Source organism: Pan troglodytes, chromosome 2 (assembly GCF_028858775.2).
Source record: "Pan troglodytes isolate AG18354 chromosome 2, NHGRI_mPanTro3-v2.0_pri, whole genome shotgun sequence".
Taxonomy (NCBI): domain Eukaryota; kingdom Metazoa; phylum Chordata; class Mammalia; order Primates; family Hominidae; genus Pan; species Pan troglodytes.
This window is the reverse complement of record NC_086015.1, coordinates 110,045,656-110,068,489: the sequence shown is the minus strand read 5'-3', so window position 1 is coordinate 110,068,489 and position 22,834 is coordinate 110,045,656. Positions and strand designations below refer to the sequence as shown.

The following is a 22,834-nucleotide window of genomic DNA, read 5'->3' as shown; positions in this document are numbered from 1 at the left end:
TAGGGAAGAAAGCCCTGCAATGATCTCTGGGAGCTGGAGCAGGGGGAATTTTTTTTTTTTTTTTTTTTTTTTTTTCTGAGACGGAGTCTCGCTCTGTCACCAGGCTGGAGTGCAGTGGCGTGATCTCAGCTCATGAGCAGTGCGATTTGAAGGACGTGAAGGAAATTGTGGCTGAAACACAGAGACTGAGGTGGGGTCTTGGTGTGGGATAAAATTAAAGAGGTGTGTAAGAGCAAGACTTTATAGCTTGAAGGGCAAGGTAAAATAGTATTGTAATCCTAAAATCAGTGGAAAGTTTTTTCTAAGTTTTAAGGTCTGGTGGTGATGGTATTCATTTATGTTTTGAAAAGATCACTCTAGATGTGGTGTAGAAAACTCATTAGGGGAAAACAAGAAGGCAGGGAGGCCAATTAGAATGTATATTGCATTACTAAGAGTAAGATACGCTGGTGGCTTATACTCTGGTGATGGTGGTTACAATGGAAAAGAAGGGGCAGATCTTAGAAATAGGTAGTGATTAAAATTGACAGGATGGTTGGGGGTACCATGACTAAGACAAAAACACTGGATTAGGACCAGTTGTTAATGAAGCCGTAGTTATAGTTAAATTTCACAGGCAAAGAACAGAAAAGAGAGTGTTCTGTGACCACATGTTAAGAATTTTAACATGGATTGTCCAAGCAGTGAAGATAAAGTCTGCAGAAGAAACTCAAATGGAGTAGCCCACATTGGATAAGAAACAGAAGCTCGGGAAAGAACATGTTCAACAGTGTACCATGGGAAGGTCCATTGGATTCATAACATGAAGATTATCAATGACTTTAACAAGTGGTCTTTCGTTACAGAAGAGAGAAAATCCAGATTGGAGTGGGCCGAGGAGTGGATAGTAAGTGAAGTAAACAAATTTAGAGAACTCTTTTGAGATTGCAACATTGAAAAGAAGGCAAAAATGAGGGCAGTATTTAGGATATGGGATACAGCCTCACTATTGTAAACCTGTTTCTTATCTGATGTAGCAGTTTTGCAAACCATTAAGGTACTCATCTTGTGGAATGTTTTTTTAATCTCTTGAATACTAACTCCCAATCTAATTTGTGGAGAGAAAAAATGATTTCCTGAGCTTTCTATGTCAGTTTGGGCATTTTCATAACCAGTAGTGCATAACTTTAATTAACAATACCATTTTTATAGTGATTCAATCACAGAGTATGTTAATACCATTAATGTAACGTATTTTAATTTAATTCTATGCCATTAACTAGGAAATGTACAAAATTGACAATAACTTATTTGACCTTTAAAAAAGGACCAAGATACTTATTGTGTTTACCTACAAATTAATTTGGGTCATTATGACTCAGAGCCACAGAATAATTAAGAATCTATATTACAAAGATTTAAATAGTTCTGAAAGACTATTTTCTGTTACTGGCCTAATTAGTGAATTTTTTTTTTTTTTTGAGACAGAGTCTTGCTCTGTTGCCCAGGCTGGAGTGCAGTGGTCTGATCTCAGCTCACTGCAGCCTCCGCCTCCCGCGTTCAAGCGATTTTCCTGCCACAGCCTCTCGCGTAGCTGGGATTACAGGCATGTGCCACCAAGCCTGGATAATTTTTGTATTTTTAGTAGAGACGGGGTTTCACCATGTTGGCCAGGCTGGTCTCGAACTCCTGACCTCATGATCCTCCTGCTTTGGTCTCCCAAAGTGCTGGAATTACAGGCGTTGAGCCACCATGCCTGGCTTTGTTTTTTTTTTTCTTTGACAGAGTCCTACTCTGTCACTCAGGCTGGAGTGCAGTGGCACAATCTTGGCTCACTGCAAACTCCGACTCCTGGGTTCAAGCTGAGAGGTGACAGCATGCTGGCAGCCCTTGCAGCCCTCACTCACTCTCTGTGCCTCCTCACCCTCGGCACCCACTCTGACTGCGCTTGAGAAGCCCTTCAGCCCGCCGCTGCACTGTGGGAGCCCCTCCCTGGGCTGGCCGAGGCCGGAGCCGGCTCCCTCAGCTCGCGGGGAGGTGTGGAGGGAGAGGTGCAGGCGGGAACCGGGGCTGCACATGGTGCTTGCGGGCCAGCGTGAGTTCCAGGTGGACGTGGGCTCGGCGTCCCTGCACTCGGAGCAGCCGGCCGGCACCGCCAGCCTGGGGCAGTGAGGGGCTTAGCACCCGGGCCAGCAGCTGCGGAGGGTGCGCCAGGTCCCCCAGCAGTGCCAGCCCACCAGCGCTATGCTCAAATTCTTTCTGGGCCTCAGCTGCCTCCCCACGGGGCAGGACTCAGGACCTGCAGCCCACCATGCCTGAGCCTCCCCCAGCCCCCAACCCTGCCGTGGGCTTCTTTGCAGCCCGAGCCTCCCCGAGGAGCGCCGCCCCCTGCTCCATGGCGCCCGGTCCCATCGACTGCCCCAGGGCTGAGGAGTATGGGGGCAGGGTGTGGGACTGGCAGGCAGCTCCACCTGCGGCCCTGGTGCGGGATCCACTGGGTGAAGCCAGCTGGGCTCCTGAGTCTAGTGGGGACTTAGAGAACTCTTATGTCTAGCTAAGGGATTGTAAATATGCCCATCAGCACTCTATCTCAAGGTTTGTAAATGCACCAATCAGCACTCTGTATCTAGCTAATCTGGTGGGGACTTGGAGAATCTTTATGTCTAGCTAAGGGATTGTAAATACACCAATCAGCACTCTTTGTCTAGCTCAAGGTTTGTAAACACACCAATCAGCACCCTGTGTCTAGCTCAAGGTTTGTAAATGCACCAATCAGTGTTCTGTGTCTAGCTAATCTAGTGGGGACTTGGAGAACTTTTGTGTCTAGCTCAGGGATTGTAAAGACACCAATCAGCGCCCTGTCAAAACGGACCAATCAGCTCTCTGTAAAACAGACCAATCAGCTCTCTGTAAAATGGACCAATCAGCAGGATGTGGGTAGGGCCAGATAAGGGAATAAAAGCAGGCTGCCTGAGCCAGCAGCGGCAATCTGCTCCGGTCATTTTCCACAGTGTGGAAGCTTTGTTCCTTTGCTATTTGCAGTAAATCTTGCTGTTGCTCACTCTTTGGGTCCACACTGCATTTATGAGCTGTAATACTCACTGGGAAGGTCTGCAGCTTATCTCCTGAGGCCAGCGAGACCACGAACCCACTGGGAAGAACAAACAACTCCAGACGCACTGCTTTAAGAGCTGTAACTCTCACCACGAAGGTCTGCAGCTTCACTCCTGAAGCTAGCGAGACCACGAACCTACCAAAACGAAGAAACTCTGAATACATCCGAACATCAGAAGGAACAAACCCCGGACACGGTGCTTGTAAGAACTGTAACTCACTGCGAGGGTCCGCAGCATCATTCTCGAAGTCAGTGAGACAAAGAACCCACCAATTCCGGACACAAAGTGATTCTCTTGCCTCAGTCTCCTGAGCAGCTAGGATTACAGGCGCCCGCCACCATGCCCAGCTATTTTTTTTTATTTTTTTATTTTTAGTAGAGATAGAGTTTTGCCATGTTGGCCAGGCTCGTCTCAAACTCCTGACCTCAGGCGATTTGCCCACCTTGGGCCTCCCAAAGTGCTGGAATTACAGGCGTGAGCCGCCATGCCTGGCCGTGAACATTCTTGTGTAAAGGTATTTGCATTGTTACATGGTGTTGGTGTTATAGTACTATCATAATAAAATTTTTTTTTTTTTGAGACAGAGTCTTGCTCTGTTGCCCAGGCTGGAGTGCAGTGGTGTGATCTCGGCTCACTGCAAGCTCCACCTCCCGGGTTCATGCCATTCTTCTTCCTCAGTCTCCCGAGTAGCTGGGACTACAGGTGCCCGCCACCACACTTGGCTAATTTTTATACTTTTAGTAGAGACAGGGTTTCACCCTGTTAGCGAGGATGGTCTCAATCTCCTGACCTCGTGATCTGCCCGCCTCAGCCTCCCAAAGTGCTGGGATTACAGACGTGAGCCACCGTGCCTGGCCTATCATAATAATTTTTAAATTTTGCTTTTATTTTTACAGAAAGTCAGCACATCTACGTTTTGTCTGAGTAAAATATTGCCTGATTTTTCAACATGAAAGGGAGTAGAGGAGGAAATATTTTCGCTAAGGTGAAACTATATAGGCTGTAAATATAGTGCATACGTTTTGATAAAAGATCTCAAAGTTCATTACAATTGTTGTCTTCTTAAGTATTATGGAAAGAAGAACATAACTGAGAGAGGAAAATCTTTATTACCAATTCTTTTCTCTCCTTGAAAATTTACTTAATGGGAAGTTATAAGGTGTTTTAATTGGGCAGAATTTACCAGTAGAAATTTACATTTAGGAGAAACAGAAGAGCATGTGAAATTCTATCGTTGACATTTTTACTTTGAAAAGAGGTGGTAAAAATTTGAAGAAAATAATTGGTGCAAAGCCATTTGGTGGGAGTTTATAATAATCCTCAAATTATTTTAACTTAAAAATTAACGCATTTGTGTTTCTGTATTAAAATGTTTTCTCTCTAGCAATGTGCTGTATAACTTTAATCTTAGTAATCTGTGAAGTAACTGGAAACCCAAATCCATTCCCAATCTTCTTTCTAGTTTAATTTTTTTCTTTTATGAAAACTATAGCAGTGATCCTTACTGTACTTTATCTTAAATTAGTTATGAAGCCCCCTTAAGTATCAAACATTTATTCAATCAACATATTTTGGGTGTCCCATGTGCCAGGCTGTGTTACAAGTTAACGTAGGTATATCTGAGAGGTTTAGTGTCTAATTAAGTGAAATAGACATTTAAATATATTAATTTAATTAGGGTAACATGTGCTCCAGTAGGCAAATGCAAAGGACGTAATGAAGGCTTCAGAGAAGACAGATCATAGAAAGTGCTGGACAGCGGATAGGATTAATTGGTGAGGTTTCAGGTAAAAGGTGACCCTTGACATGAGTTTTGACAAATTCCCGTGAATTCCTAGTGAAAAGGACTGAGGAGAAAAAAGAAAGGGATATTACCATCTTGGAAATGATGTCAAGTATGACAGGCGGACAACAACTTGTTTTGGTCTAAGAACTACCAGCTGTGCTGTGACGAGATGGTGATTGGAGTGGTAGTGTTATGACACACACGGGTCCAAGCATGCAGAACAAGCAGAGGATGTTTCTCTGAGTTTATTCTGTATTGCGTGGCCAATGGCAAGCTTTTGAGAAGTTCTATTCAGAGAAATGTTATGATAAGGTTTGGATTTTAGAGATATCAAATGTCTAGTGGATGTGAAAGCCATAGACAAATTGGGAGCTTATTGTAGTGCTCATAGAGGAGTTAATGTGGTCTGAACAAAAAAGTGACCATGGATAAGGATAGACAGGACAGATCAGAGATTGATTAAGGAGATCAAGACTTCAGGATATGCTAATTGATTGGATATATGGGGAGAAGACTTTCAGGTTTCCTTTTCCAATAGGGAATGCAGCAGAAGGAACAAGTTTTTTTTTTAGATAAATGAAGAAGAATTGTATTAATGCATTCATTTTTGTTCTTGTTGAGTTCATGCTAGAAGTCAAATAGTTGGACATCTAAGTGTGGCATTCAAGAGTCTAGTCAAGAGGGAGCTCTATAAACTGAGTAGATGCACTAAGTGCCCGTTATGCACCAAGCATTGTTTTAAATTGCATTAATTCATGTATTCTTCATGAGAATAATATGAGATATACACTTTTGAGGTCATCTCCATTTTACAGAGGAGGAAACAGGTACATGTTGTTAAGCAACTGGCTCAACATTCCTTAACTAGTAAGGGGCAAAGTCAGAATTCGAGTACAGGCAGTTTGATTTCAGAGCCCATGATTTTAAACATCATACAGTACTGTTTCTCCAATGTCAGAATCTCTTATACATGGAAAGAAGCATCCTGGAAATTAAAAATTTAGTGACAACATATATATTCTATCATTTCAATCCAAATCATTAAAATAATTGTATTTCCCACCTAAGTTTCTCTTCCTAAATCCAGTGTTTCTATTAAAGGACTCATTCTCCTAGACATGCTGCTTAACTTCGGGCATATTTGATTTATTCCATTTCCTTCTCCGCCATATTCAGTGAGTATTTAGTCCAATCAAATGTCTCACATCTGGCTTCTAAAGTTGGATTCTCTAGCACACACTTAATACTCTCATTGTCTCTTGCCTGGAAAATTCTGTCTTTAAATTGTCTCTTCACCTTCATTATTTCTATGTTCCATATTTATCACACATACTGTGGTCTAAATTATAACTCAAAAGTCACCAGTTCCACAGACTTTTTTTTAGATGGGGTCTCTGTCTGATGCCCAGGCTGGAGTGCCGTGTAATGATCACAGCTCATTACAGCCTTGAACTCCTGGGCTCAAGAGATCTTCCTGCCTCAGCCTCCTGAGTAGCTGGGACTACAGCTGCATAACTGGCTGATTTTTTTTTCTTTTTTAGAGATAGAGTCTCACTATGTTTCCCAGGCTGATCTCAAACTCCTGGCCTCCAGTGATCTTACTGCTGCGGCCTCCCAAAGTGCTGGGAGTACAGGTATGAACTGTCATGCCACAGATAATTTTATTATGCTATGTGTAGATTATAAAGGCCTTAAAGAGAAGGACTCAAAAACTACATTATCTCCAATGCCTATCACAGTAGTTGGCACATAGTAAATGCTAAGATCTTATTGAATAAGTGGGTAAATGGATGTTATCTCTCTCTCTCCCAGCAGAAAGTTCTGAGTATTTATTATCTTTCTGATGATACTAATCAATATTAAACTATGAATTGTTACTTTTATGACATTTCATTGTGTTGCATGTCAAACTTTTAGTATCCGTGAGAAAAGATTCTGTGAATATTTAGTCCAATCTAACCTCTCATATCTGGCTTCTAAATACGGATTCGCACACAGATAGATTCATACTCTCATTGTCTCTTGTCTGGACAATTCTGTCTGCCTCTAAATGGTCTCTTCACCTTCATTATTTCTCTGTTCCATATTTATCACACATACTATCGTCTAAATTATAACTCAAAAGTCACCAGTTCCACAAAGACTTTTTTTAGTTGGGGTCTTGCTCTGATGCCCAGCCTGAACATCAATTACAACTTACAGTTACATATTTTAATAATTACAAATTACAGTTAATTTTCATCAAATTAAGTATAAATCTCCTAGCATAGTGTATTACTTATACCAGGACCTTATAAATAATTGATGACTGAATGAGTTATTAAGCCAATCAGTCAATTAAATATGCATAATAAAAGAATGCTAGTAAGAATGAAATATAAATTCTGATTAATTGGTAAATAATGGGTATATAAATTTAAGTAAAAATTATATATGATGCTTTAGGAAAGATCTGTACAATATATTTGTCTACATTTGTTATATAATTTTAACCAAATAAATTAGCTCTTCCTTTCTCATCTTATGGTCAAATTCACATTTTAAAATTATATCTCAAATATGCCTTTTATGCGCAGGTCTTATCTGTTTAACTTTAAAAGTGGAAGAACAAAGACATAATAAACTAATTGAATGATCAGTTCAGAATTGATGTTAAATAAATAAATTCCTTAATATATGTTTTATAATAACTTTGTCTTTGATATAGTGTCTTGAAATGACTTAATTGACTGGCTAGAGAACTGCTATCTGAATTTATCTGAATTGGGTAAGTATTTAAAAGTTAAAGTAGCTAAAATACGGAAAGATCTGTTGGGACATAATATAATGAAGTATATTGGTAACTGGCTGAGTGCTGCTTCTTGAGTTAATGTCAACATAAAGTCCAGAGAACTGTTCTCCTTGGTTCTGTTTGAGTTCACATTTTAGTTTATGACATGTGAGTAAGTGGAAACTGTAGATACAAAATGACATGCAGCCAATGGGGCCATGAGGCAAAAGGAACAAAAGAGCTGATGTACCAATGATACATTCAATGACACAATCAGGATCTCAAGCACTCTTAAAAGGATTTGAAATGAAAAGTTGCATTTAATGATGATATTTAATAAGAATCAGTACACTTTGTATCTAGAGGCCATGATTCATAGCAGTACATGTTTTTAAAAAGTTCAGAAATTTAATAGATTATAGACTCAATAAGTCAACCTTTTATGTGATTTCTAAAAATGCTATTACCATCTTGTACTGCCTTATAGAGGTGTGGAGTTCAAGGCCAGTTGATGATAGCGCTATTATAATTTGCGCAAATGAAACAAATATACAAATAAAACAATCACAACAACATTGGAAAAATCATCTAGAGCATTGTGTCCAGTTGAAAGCAGTAAAATTAAATCACAATGATGGCAATGGTGATTAGGCAATATGTGTTATGAAAAACTGATGACATTGGAAATGTGTGGTCTGGAAATGTAAAAAATCTTGAAGACAGATTAATATCAGATGATTTCAAATATTTAAAGTAGAAATTAGCTTTGCTGTATGTGACTCCAAATGGTTTTAAGTCACAAAAATGGAATGGTTTTCAGTCACAAAAATGGAAACTTTAAATAAACAAACATTGTTTTTAAACAATGTGAGTTTTTATGTGTCTATCAAACTATCATTTATCGTGCAAAGATTGGTGTGAGTTCCTGGCATACCCATCTAAGTGAAACATGCTTGCTGCCTTCAATGAATTAATAATCAAGGAGAAAACTAGTTTTATATTTATCCAAGGATGGCACAAGTTGCTTCTGGAGGTAATAACGTAGCTGTTAAGAAAATGTTCAAATATATGTGTGGCAGACAGAATTCTAAAATAGACCCCAGGATCCCAACTATTAATACTAAGATGATCCTGTGCATATCAGTTGTTTAATCAAGCACTAATCTAGGACGCCAGGTGAAGATATTTTGCAGATGTAATTAAGGAGCCATATCAGTTGACTTTAAGGAAATTTACCTCGGGTGAGCCTAACCTAATCAGATGAGCTCTTATCTTAAAAGAGCCTGGGCTCTCCTTGGAGGGAGACATTCAAAGCACTAGGGGGATTTGACACACTATTTCTGACTTGGAGTTAGAGAGGGCCATATGGCAAGAAATGCAGGTAGCCTCTAGGAACTAAGAGAAGCCCCTGCAGATGCATAGCAAAAAAACAATAACAACAACAACAAAAAATTAGAGGCTCAGCCCTCCAGCTACATTGAACTGAGTTCAGCTCACAAGGAGAATGAACTTCAAAGCAGATTTCCCCCCAGTCCCCAAATGAGGACTTAGACTGGCTAATACTTTGACTTCAGTCTAGTGATTCCCTGAGCTGACATCCCAGTCACTCCATAACAGATTTCTGACCTGTTATGGAGTGACTAATAAATGGGTATTATTTAAGTCACTGAGTGTGTGGTAATTTGTTACACAGCAATAGAAAACTAATTCAATATGCTGGTTGGCTATTATCTGGTATGCTTTAGATATAAGTTGAAGGAGCTGCCAAAATATGCTGTGAGGGTGAATATACACTCTTCTCCTTTGTCTCTGAATTGTAGAATGGAGGAATGGAGATCTAATGGAATTCAGAGTCAGATAACAAAAGAAACCTATTAAATTAGTTAAAAAAGAACAGTGAGGTCTGTTAGAGTCCAAAGCCCAGAGATGCTCATAAAGAAATTATAGAGAACATACAGTGCCCAAAGGCATTTGCCTATTACATCCATCTCAGGTAACCACTGAGAAGAAATGATACACATACTAATGAAATAAATAGCTGATGAGTTTTCTTTCATTCTTTTTTTTTTTTTCTTTTGAGATGAAGTCTCCCTCTGTCCCACAGCCTTGAGTGCAGTGGCATGATCTCGGCTCACTGCAACCTCTGCCTCCCGGGTACAAGCTATTTTTCTGCCCCAGCCTCCTGAGTAGCTGGGATTACAGGTGTGTGCCACTATGCTAGGCTAATTTTTGTATTTTTAGTAGAGACGGGGTTTCACCATGTTGGTCAGGCTGGTCTCGAACTCCTGACCTTGTGATCCTCCCACCTCAGGCTCCCAAAGTGCTGAGATTACAGGTGTTAGCCACCACACCTGGCCAGCTGATGACTTTTCAAATTAGTTTTATTATTCTATGACAGTAAAGAAATTCTGAAACAGGCAGTCTTACAGTACTTTCATAGGATTAAAAAAATATATATTTATAAAACTTTAAATCCATACAAAAATTTGCCCTTGAGCTATTATTTCTTTCATGTTTAGAAAACATGTCATAATTCGGCCGGGCGCGGTGGCTCACGCCTGTAATCCCAGCATTTTGGGAGGCCGAGGCGGGCGGATCACAAGGTCAGGAGATCAAGACCATCCTGGCTAACACGGTGAAACCCCGTCTCTACTAAAAATGCAAAAAATTAGCCGGGCGCGGTGGCAGGCGCCTGTAGTCCCAGCTACTCGGGAGGCTGAAGCAGGAGGATGGCATGAACTCGGGAGGCGGAGCTTGCAGTGAGCCGAAATAGCACCACTGTGGTCCCACCTGGGCGAAACAGCGACACTCTGTCTCAAAAAAAAAAAAAAAAAAAAAAAAAAAAGAAAAAGAAAAGATGTCATAATTCCTAGAAATCAATGAGTTATAAAGGTCTTCTTGTTCTGAAGATATAATTGGTCTTCAAAAATGACTTGATTCATTCATTAAAAATTTTTTGTGGTCAAATTTAAAACTACTAAAAATATTGATGCTGATTTTTTCAAAAAAGAGATCTCAGAAAGAAAACAGAAGGATTTTTGAAACACACTATTTCTGAGATTCCTTCAGGGTATCCCTTCGGCTATGTGGTTGCCATTCCAGTGAGTTCAGTCTGCATTTGTGACTATAGAGGAGCCTAAGGCAGATATGCTTTCAAAGACCTCGCACCCCATATATGTAACTATTTTCTATTCTCTGAAACATTCTTTCTTAGAAGGAAATAATAACCAAACGCCCGACTAAAAGAAGACCCAAGCAACAAAATCCCTATTTGCTTGTTCCAATAATTCAAGATTTAGAAGACAGTATAACTTTCAAACTTCAAGTGATATAGAAATACTTCTATTATGAAAGATAGACATCAACCATAAGAGTTTTTATTAATAACAATGGCAAAGATTGTTTTATTCTTTGTTACTTTGAAAATAATATGTATGAATATGTCTATGAACTCCAGATATGAGCTCAGATATGAGCTCAGATATGAGCTCCAGATATGAGATATATACATACATACACATACGTATATTCATATACACATACATGCATGGGCATGCAAGATTTTTGGTGGTTTAAGGGGTGCAGACAAGTGTTCCTGAAAGCTCTTTTATGAATTTCTATGTTGCTTCAATCTTCTAGGATATAACACAGTATAATAGTTTGCTACCTATCATCATACTTGCATTTTGCACAATATTCCACAACTTGAATTCTTTTTCTACATGTTGGTCATAGGTTGTGAATTACCATCTCTATTTACTAGGTAGCATTAAGCAAGTGTCTCATTTACAAGCACACTTTGCTCATAAGCAAGCATTCAACATTTCTGTTCTCAGTTGTAAAGAAGTACTTATCTGAAGATGAATTTCTATTCAGCTTGAAACGCTTTGCTGTTTCTCACTTAGCTCGTTAGCCTGCAGTGATTGGCAAGTTACCCTCCAGACAGGGCACCGTCTTCTGTGTGTTGGTTTACGGGTAAGCACCCAGTAAAGCATAGCCAAAAGAAAATATATAAATCTATTTTGAAATTCAATAAATTTATAAGCCATGCTACTCACCAGGCCTGTGGGAGCATATACATCATAAAACACCACTGTTAAGCTATAAATATTTCAAGTAGTTAGCAATGGCTGAGAGCACACAGCTGAAAGCCTGGGTAAAGATGGGCAATGCACAGTGCTGTAGTCAGAGCTGGTGCAAGGTCTGTGGAGTAGTTTGTTTGTTTTCCTAGGCAGGTAGAAAAGCACAGTCCCAGGTGGCATCTAGTGCTCCTTTATTTTCGGTCACAGAGGCACAAGGAAGCATCTTGAGCTCAACTCTAGGTTCTATCTGTTCTCTCACCACCTTCTTTCTTATTCACTCTGTGGACACTTATTCCCCACCAGCTCCAGATATGAGAAAGAAATGACCTGTACAGGGGATGTGGTGAGAGACTAGAGATGGTGTTCAGCATGATCTGCCTCTGTACTTCCTTGGGTTATTGTGTCCCAGCCTCAGCTGTCAATCCAGAGCAACCATTTCCAACACCTCTTATTATTAATAGCCACAGTTGTGTTTTATTTCACTGATATTTGCTCCTAGTTTTTCTTCTTGTTGTTATATCTGAATGTATTCTGTTCTTTTTCCTCTTAAGTTGGTTAAGTCATTTATATTGAGTCTTTTTTCTTTCCTAATATGAGTGTTTTAGGTTTAGCGGCTGTCTATAAGATACGATCTGTAATATTTAATGTTTTTTTTTTTTTTGAGACAGAGTCTCGCTCTGTCGCCCAGGCTGGAGTGCAGTGGTGCGATATCGGCTCACTGCAAGCTCCGCCTCCCGGGTTCACGCCATTCTCCTGCCTCAGCCTCCCGAGTAGCTGGGACTACAGGCGCCCGCCACCATGCCCGGCTAATTTTTTGTATTTTTTCTATATCACTGTGTTGGCCAGGATGGTCTCGATCTCCTGACCTCGTGATCCACCCACCTTGGCCTCCCAAAGTGCTGGGATTACAGGCATGAGCCAACGCACCCGGCCTAATTTTTTTAAATACTATTTTCTCTTTTACTACGACTTATTCCTTGACTTGTTAGCTATTTAGAAGTATCTCATTTTCCAAACAATGTATTTAGTCCAATTATCTTTTTGTTATCAATTTCTGATTGCATGTTGGTTAGAGAATGGTCTGCATGAAACTAACTTTTTAAAAAAAATTGGTGGGATTTGCTTAGTTTCTGGTTCAGGATTATGGCTTACTTCATGGTGAATTTTATAAATTCTGTCTGTTCTTGATTAGACTCTTTTTATGTGCTTCTTGGTCATTTGTAATGTGTTTGGAGAAATGTTTATTCAAGTACTTTGCCTATTTTTAATTGGGTTATGTGTATTTTTGTTTTTACATTATAATAGTTATTTATATATTTTGGATATTAGACTTTTATCAGATATAGTTTGCAAATGTTTTGTCTCAGTCTATGTCTTTTCACTTCCTTGATAGTGTCTTTTGACACATTAAAGATTTTAATTTTGATAAAGTCCAATTTATCTATTTTTGTTGTTGTTGTTTGTGGTTTTTGTGTCATATCTAAAAAACTGTTGCCCAACCCAGAGTCACAGATTTTCAGCTATATTTTATGCTAAGAGTTTTATAGTTTTAGCTCTTATATATACATCTTTGATCCATTTTGATTTATCTTTTATATGTGGTTTGAGATTGGGGTCCAACTTCATTCGTTGTCATGTCTATACCAATTGTTCCAGCACCATTTGTTGAAAAGACTGTTTACCCATTGAATGGTTTTCAACGAGGGTTTTACCCTCATTGAAAATTAACAGAACCTATTGTACGAATTCATTTCTGATCTCTCATTTTTATTCCATTGTTCTACACGGCAAGTACCACTGTCTTGGTTACTATAACACTGTGGTAAGTTTTGAAATTGAGAGTGTGAATCCTCCAACTTTTTCAAGAATATTTTGGCTACTGTGTCTTTGGGGACATATGTTTCTAAAAAGTTTTCTGCTCCTTCTGGAGCTGAGGCCAAGACTGAAAAATATTCTCACTAGCTTTCTACAGGTTGTGTTCTTGTCCTAGCTAATCCAGTTGAGAGCAGCCTTTGGCAGACCTACTGTGTGTGGGGTATCTCTCTCCCCAGTGGGCCTGAGACTTCTTTCCTTTTCCCTGGCATATTTCCTTTTAAAACTCAGGCCCTACATTTATAAAAAACCTATGGCCCATATCACACTTAATGGTGAAAGACAAAATGGTTTCACACTGTATTAGTTTTTTTAAGGCTGCTGTACCATGTTACTAATTAACTTGGTGGCTAAAAACAACAGAAATTTATTCTCTCATAGTTCTAGACATCAGAAGTTTGTAAGCAACTGGGTATTCACAAGTGAGCTAAAGGAGATTATTGCTCGAAATTATGGTATACCAAATAGTGAAATGAGGTTTTATTTGGATAAGAATACACTTAAAACAGTAAGAGTGTGATAGAGGAAGCTGTGAGACAGGTGAAATATATACTTTTTTCTAAGAAATTTGCAAACAGAAGTGTTCACTTTAGTCATCTGTTTACCCATAAGTTTGACTGGTAACAAATAAGTTAAAATGCATCCTCTTTACATGTAAGTAGCTGGCATCTTACCCTGAAAAGAAATGGTTCCAGGAAAAAAGAAAACAAAACAGAACTAAACAATCTATTGAAATACCAAGGGAAACTGGCAAAACAATTCATGAGCTTCTTTCCTGTGAACTGATAATTTTTATATTAGTGGACTTTTCTTGAAGGGTATAGACATACTGTATATTTTAACATTATCCCAAGTAGGCAGTGTCAATTTGGCCTCTAAAGCTTAATGTGCGAATAGAAAAAACCATTTCCTGAGCCTGTGTTATAACTTCTTGCAATTCCTCCAGAATCCAACTGCCTCATAAAATATTCTTAAGATGACAAGTCTTTCGTTATGTCGCTTTTTTGGGCTTTAGTGTCTCAAGTTACAGGTACATTAGTCATTTGGATGCTCTGTGCTTTAAGTCAAATCTTTTAATTGGTCCATGAACAATTATTTGAACCGGTTGAGAAAACCTTTTATTTTTGCTATTTCACAATGGCTGGCTGATGTCTTTGACTAAACTGGCTGCAAGTTTCATTTTAGTGTCTTCAAGTGTGATACCTAGGAACAGCTGTATTACTTAAAATATTGCAGAAATAATTTTCCAAATATGTCATTACTTTAGTTGGAGTCTAGAAATTAGACATAATTTTGATAAAATAATTAAGATATATAGTAAAGACTCCATTTTCTCTTGGTCATCTAATACCAACACTCGAATGTTTCCGATACTCACCTTTACCCTTTCCCATTAGCTGTTCGTGAGTAGAAGCTGATAACAGAATATGGAGAGTTCTTGAGCCTTAGCTTCTATCATCAATTTTGAGTTGTAATAAATTTCTCCCATCTTTGCTTCTATTCAGCCAGATTGCTAATAGCATTTTAGGCCGCCTGTGTAACAGTTTGTACATCTGTAAAATGTTCTGCCTTGCATGATGTCAGACTTACAAACACGTGAAGCACATAAATCATTTTTGTAAATCATTTTCAGTAGAGAGTACATGATGAATTTCCACAAAGGTTGATGGATGAAGGATGAAACACATATTTTAAAATTTGTACCCTTGTTTAACTGGTGCACTGAGTGCAGGGCAATCTGACATTAGAGCTGCCTTCAATAGCGAAAGGTCAAAGAGAAGAAAGGCCTTATCAGCCCCTGTTACAGACAAACCTGAATTTAAGAAGATGTAGCTATTCACTAGCACTACTGCAAGCTGGGAGCTGAATATATCTACAAATGGGAAATCTGTCAAAATCATCAGACTCTCAGGAAATGAACAATTACTGCCCTGAAACAATTCTACTGCAAGCTCACTTGGGTTAACAAGTCATCTTCTGTTGCATGTCAGTGGCTGTAATGGATCCTTACTTCAATATTCATTTCTGTGTGCTTCATGAAACAGAATATTCAGAAGCACACAAGTAGAAGTAATGGATGCATGAGAAGACATTCTTTTTAGTCATTACTTGTTTAGCCTTTTTCTCTTCTCCAAATGCTCTCAGGCAGGATTAATATTTAACTTTTGCAGAGAGAACTGGTTAGATTAACTCTTCAATATATCACTACCATTTTTTTTCCTTTGGCATATCTACACTAAGCCGTTTCTGGTTCCGCTTTTCTGGAAAATCGTTAGTAGCAGGAATTCTCTCCTACCTAATGACTTAGACAGAGGTGGGGATATTAAATAGTCAGTACAGGAAACATTCATTATAGAAAATTGTATAACTTTAGAAATCTTGTTAAGCGTGACCGAGGACTGAAGGCGATGGCAGCCACCTATAGCTTGCTGTCTTTTACTAATCATACAAAAAATACAAGCAGGGAAAAAAGAAGCTGCACGGATATCTTCACCTCAGAATAACTTGAAGAGAGAGAATGCTGGAACATTCAAATAATTATGAATGAAAAGAGAAAAAATTTCCCACATTCTCATGCATAAGCTTTCATACTTCTGACCCCATCCCTGTTGTGCCTCCAGGGTTCTTGGAGCACCAAGATAGACCATAAAAATCTGTGGGGAAGGCAAATGGGAAACTAGAGAATGGAGGGACTTGATGTTAACCTAAAATTGTATGAAGACTACTCTCACCATAGGTCTGAAAATACTACAAAAGCTTCCGTGTAATTAAGAGCAAGAGCTACAGGCTGGGCATGGTGGCTCATGCCTGTAATCCCAGTACTTTGGGAGGCCAAGGTGGGAGGATCACTTGAGGTGAGGAGCTGGAAGGCAGCCTGGCCAACATGGTGAAACCCTGGCTCTACTAAAAATACAAAAATTAGCCGGGCATGTTGGTGGGGCCTGTAATGCCAGCTGCTCAGGAGGCTGAGGCAGGAGAATCACTTGAGCCCAGGAGGTGGAGGTTGCAGTGAGCTGAGATTGGGCCACTACACTCCAGCCTGGGTGACAGAGCGAGAATCCTTTTCAAATAAAAAGAGTGTGAGCTACAGGTTATGGGCATCATATGCATGAATAAAGGGGTCTCTTCAACAGACATAGCTTCTAGAGGAGAACAGGAAAGCTAGACAGAAGTACTTTTTAGCAATTGGGTGGTAAAGGGGGAAAGAAAATACAGGGTTCTATGAGAAAAAGAAGACTTAGCAGCCTTTCTTCTTAACAAATCAAACAAACATAAAAACTTACTAAAATATCTGGACTTTACTAAAATAAGAAACTTTAAAAACAAGCCATAAAAAATCGCTTTACTAAGGCCGGGCGCGGTGGCTCACGCCTGTAATCCCAGCACTTTGGGAGGCTGAGGTGGGCGGATCACCTGAGGTCCGGAGTTCGAGACCAGCCTGACCAACATGGAGAAACCCCGTCTTTATTAAAAATACAAAATTAGCCGGGTGTGGTGGCACATGCCCGTAATCCCAGCTACTCCGGAGGCTAATGGAGGAAAATGGCTTGAACCTGGCAGGTGGAGGTTGCTGTGAGCTGAGATCATGCCATTGCACTCCAGCCTGGGCAACAAGAGCGAAACTCCATCTCAAAAAAAAAAAAAAAAAAAAAAAAAAAAAAACCTGCTTTACTGAAATAAAAAACTTTGAAAACAATCCATAAAAATTTTTCAAAGGTAAAATGAACAAACTCAGGTAGAAACCCCTGGTTCCCATGCAAGGATGTGATTGGCTTGTTTGACTTATTCTGAGGCCTGGCAGACAACTGAAACCCCCCACTCAGGGATCAGCAGGAACAGCAACTGCTCCCTTTAAGATTATTTGGCTACAGGTCTCATTTGTCAGGGAAGAGTTAGCAGGGAACTTGATGCTGGGAATTTGAGCATTCCCAATTTTACTAGATGCCAAGGTACCACGTAATACTGGGGCTAAGTTTTAGACCTTCCATCACACATAATCACATGGAAGAGAGTTGGATGAAATGAACTAACCTAAAAACTTTGTAAAACAGTATTTTGACTTTATACTGTAAGGCTAAAGAAACAAATTACTCCAGTACTGTACTCTAGTTACTGCATTATTTCTTTGCAAGAGTATGGGCTATCAATTCTGAAAATACTTTGTGTATACTAAGATTGAACAAATAAGCAAATATATTGTAGATCATGAGAACTGGCTTTCTCACTGGTGGAGAAACATGATATAAATAAGACAAACGGGAAGGCTTAAAAAAACTCTGCTGGATTGGAATAGGAGGTAGGAGTATCAACTCATGGGATATGATGAATAGATAGATTAGATAAATAGATGACAGATAGATAGATGCATACATTCATACATACATAGATACGTATGTATGAATTAAATGTAGATGTGTAGATAAGCATGGGTTAGTATATATTCATACATTTCCTAACTTTCTGTGAACAACAACTCACAGCCATGAAAACTCTGTAATAAGGACAGCACTTAATGTTGAGATTATGCTTTCAAAAGTCCATTCTCAAATAATGGAAATCAGAGCTCTTTGGGGAATGGTTGATTCCAGAACTGGGGCAAAAAAAATACAAGGATCCTGGAATATCTTTTGGTGCCAGAAAATAAAGAAGTGTTGAAAAGAGATAAAAGATGGGGCAAGTGGTAAAGAAATACCAAATGTCAAAGCTGTAACAATTTGTGCAACAAGAAAACAGGATGATAGTATTTATAACATACTTTTGATATGTGATATGACTTTTACAGTAGACATTTATGGCAGGTATGACCTTGATCCAATGACAAAGTATAACATCACCACATCATGAGATATAGCAACATAATGTACCTCTTGCTATAAATTAAGGAGAAGGGTATATCATATCACTTCTGTGCTATTTTTGTCAACATACATGACCTCAATCTAATCACAGAAAAAACAAACAAATACAAATTAAATAAAATAACTGACCGGTACTCTTCATGAATGACAGGAAAGACTGTTGCACTGGGGGAGACTAAAGAGTCACAACAACTAAATACAATATGGAGGTCCTAGATTGGATACTGCAACAGACAAAAAGGACATTAGTAAAAAATTGATGATATTTGAATAAGGTCTGTAATTAGTTAATATTATTTCATCGATGTTAGTTCCCAGCTTTTGATGATTATACTGTGGCTATATAAGATGTTAGCATTAGGAGAAGTGGAGTTAAACCTACACAGCTTTACTCTGTACTACATTTGAAACTGTTGTAAGCTCAAAGTATTTGAAAATAAAAAGTAAAAAAAAAGTTTTATTTTCAACTGTGTAATGGTGTTTGCATCTTATCATACCATAAATATTACCATATATAGAAAATTGGGTTTAGCTATAGCTAAATAACTCCTGCCATTAAGCTTGTCACAAATATAGGAAAGATTTTGCATAGGAAGTTGTACACATTATTTATATAAGTTACAACTGTGCAAATAGTATTTCATCAAAATTACGTGATAATTCTCCCTGAAGCTAGGATAAAAGCCAATCCGAAATGAAAAAGAAAGAACCAGCTTTAATTCTGAAAATGGCCCCTTGAGCTGGGATAAATTCAAATATGCTTTAGAATTACAGAAAGAAATCTGACTATCTCTTGGAGAGAACAGTATAATAATTCTATGTCTATAGCTTTGCCTTTTGGGTTATATTTTTTCTAAAACAGCCTATGGTGGAGCTTTGTCATCTGTCTTCATGATACTCAGAAGTTGCAACTTATCAGCCTCATAAAGATAGTGAATTTTGACTTAATTGAAGAAATATACAATGTTGTCACTTTCTATATGAGGCCAGAGTAGAGAGCTGCATGTACTTTTGACCTATGTGTGTGTGTGTGTGTATGTGGTATTGTAATGTGTATATGTATATATATTGTATTGTTTATATACAATGCAGTCCTCTAATCCTTTGTTAGTGAATGTGTCTGTGACCCTCAATTAATTCTTCTAATTTTTCCTTCAGGTTTTCAAGAAATTCATTATCACCTTGCCTGGCCTTCCTAACAATGCTGTTAGCTATTGATCATTGATCAGGAAGCCCTTGAAACTACTGCCCCAGTCTTTCAATAGGTTTTACCATCCAGCATTGACTATTCCAGACTTGACTGTATCTATTGCTTGGGACACATTTGTATTGACACTGAGTATAACAGCAGGTAAAATTTCAGAAAAATTTAAATAGGTCTCTTTTTTTCTTCCCTATCTTTCTGTCTTCTCTCTTTTTATTCATTCTCATTTCATGATGTCCAAGTTATATAACACTGATGCTACTGAGGAGAAAGCCTGAAGATTACTACCTGTCTTTATTAGAATGGAGAGGATCCATTACCTTCATATGGTACCAGCACCATACTTTTTTTTTTTTTTTTTTGAGACAGATTCTCGCTCTGTCGCCCAGGCTGGAGTGCAGTGGCGCGATCTCGGCTCACTGCAAGCTCCGCCTCCCGAGTTCACGCCATTCTCCTGCCTCAGCCTCCCAGTAGCTGGGACTACAGGCGCCCGCTACCACGCCTGGCTAATTTTTTGTATTTTTAGTAGAGACGGGGTTTCACCGTGTAAGCCAGGATGGTCTCGATTTCCTGACCTCGTGGTCCGCCCGCCTCAGCCTCCCAAAGTGCTGGGATTACAGGCTTGAGCCACCGCGCCAGGCCCACCATACATTTTTGAAGCACAATTAATCAGGCATTATAGATTTCTGTCATCAGACTAGCCCAAAGATGTAGATGTTGTCCTCCTATGAGCCCAAGGTAGTGTTGCTCTATGGAGGTCTGTCAGTTCCTCTATGCCTCTCCTCCCTATAAAATGAACGGAGTCAGATTCATTTAAGTGGCCTTGTTAGGGTACCGGTTGGAAAATCTCATATATTCCTTAGGTGCTAGGCACATAGTAAGTGCTCAATCACTGTCAGCAATAATAATAGGTATCATTACAGTTAATGGAGGATCGCAATTCTTTTCTGTATGTCTGCAAAATTTTATGAGTAATACTAAATTCCTTTAAATGTGTTGAATGGCAAATATGGCTGTGCAGAGCTTGACAATTTACTTTCTCAGCAGAGATGTATCTTGATATTTTGGTTGTGCTTTCTATGATGGCCAATTGTATAAAGGACCAACTTTTCTGTAGATTCATGTCCTGACCTTTAATTGAGGTATCATTTTATTTATTTTTGTCTCCCATCTTAAGTGTCTTGTTCCAGAATAATGTCATTTTTAGGGTCAATCTGCTATGATGATAAATACCTAAGAATCTTATGGATGTCTCTCTGTGAGGAATCTCTCCTTCTTTGAATAATATAATAATAATAAATATCATTTTTATATCAAGGTCATCAAAATGTGACAAGAGAAAGATTATCCAATATTTCATAATTCAACTTGTGGTACGTTAAAATGATAGGAATCCAAAATAAATCTAATGGAATAAAACTTTGAAAATTTAATGTTTTTAAAGCAAGTCCTTGAATGCTGTTTTAATGCATCTTCATTAGATTGATAGGATCTAGACTTCTTTGCAAACAGACTTTATCACAGGCACATGCAATTCATCATTGCTGTTGTCCTCATTAATCTCTTTTCTTTTCTCTGAAATAATACTTCCTGCTTCAACTCATACATTTAGAAAACAATGAAGTGATATCTTCTCAGGTTGACCTATGTGTCTTAAATGTGTTTAAGATATTTTAAAGTCTTTGTCACTTACCTGTCTTTTGAATGTGGGCAATATGAATACTTTTTTCTAACAGGATAGAATATATATTCTTAGCTGCTCTTCCTTTTGAAGGACTGTTTATTATTTGATTTAAAAAATAAAAGAAAGAGAAAAAATAAAGGAAAGAAAGTAACTGAAATATTCCATCAAAAGAGTAACATTCCAATGTTAGTCAAAAGAGTAGCTCAAAAGTTACTCAAAAGAGTAACATTGTTAAAATAAGGAAAGAAGAAAGTAGTGAGAGGAGGAAGAAAGGAAGAATGGGAGAAGGAGAAATAAAACTTCATTGAAATAGAGCATTAAAATACAATATTAATGGGAAAGAAAAGGAAAGTACCATTTTTTAAATATCCTGATGGAACAGGTGTGGAAGATTACCCAAGGATGAATCATTCATTAATTTTTTTTTATTGAGAGTCATATTAGCTCTTTGAAACTATTTTCAGTATGTTACATTTGAGGCTGAGAAGAAAAAATTATTTTCTTTCTAACATTTGTTAATTTCTACAAGCACATAATAATTAACAAGGTCTTTACATTTATTTATAGGTGGTGAATAGTCAAATTATGTGAATGCTAATTTACATATGAAGATGATCCTTAATATAATTAAGAGAATATATCAAGATTTTTGAATTACGATTAGACATAGAAAGCTTTGTTACTTTAAGTTTTAAAAAATCTATTCCCAAAATAAATTTCTGTTACTAATTTAGACAAAAGGGAAATGTGTTCAGTATACAAAAATTTCCCACAAATTGTAAAGAATAAGCTACTAAATGTAAAAATAAACACAAATTGGTAATTTAGAGAAAAATAATTGCAAATAAACTAGTCAAAACTCACAAGTAGGCAACAGTGCTGTTGCCATTTTCACTCTTAAGCAAAAATTATAGAAATTATTGTATCCATTGCTGGGGGATGTAGGAGAAGGTTTCCATTATATGTTATTTGTGAGACTATGAGTCAGCACAAAGTTTTTTGGGAAACAATTTGGCTTTCTTTAATACATTAAATAAATTAATTTAAGTTATTTAAAATTTATACTATCATATCCCCTCATCCAACAATACCACCTTTGGGACTCTAACCTAAAGAAATAAAAGAGGGATATATAAGGATATGAGAGATATATAAAGATATTTATTTAAGTAATTTCTTTTTATAAGGATATGAGGGAGATGTATGAAGATATTTCTTTAAGTAATTTCTTTTTGAGACAGAGTCTGTCTTTGTCACCCAGGCTGGAGTGCAGTGGTGCAGTCATGGCTCACTGCAACCTCTGTTTCCAGGGCTTGAGTGATTTATCCTTCCTCACCCTCCCAAAGGGCTGGGATTACAGAGCTGAGCGACCCTGCCTGGCCAGTAATTTTTGATGTTAACAAATAAAGCTGAAAATGCCTGAATAGCCATCAGGAAATAGTTCACTAATGAATATATTCTATACTGTCTCTGTTTCTCTCA

The 22,834-nt window shown here is 38.2% G+C and overlaps 1 long non-coding RNA gene across 1 annotated transcript in view; it reads left to right on the top strand.

The window, feature by feature from the left end:
* The window catches only part of LOC104005670 (uncharacterized), a 289,399-nt gene that overhangs the window by 217,607 nt on the left and 48,958 nt on the right, over window positions 1-22,834 (top strand). The window contains exons 13-14 of the long non-coding RNA XR_010155286.1: window positions 6,423-6,515; window positions 7,589-7,648. This is a non-coding gene — a long non-coding RNA (uncharacterized LOC104005670). The remainder of the gene's footprint in view (window positions 1-6,422; window positions 6,516-7,588; window positions 7,649-22,834) is intronic.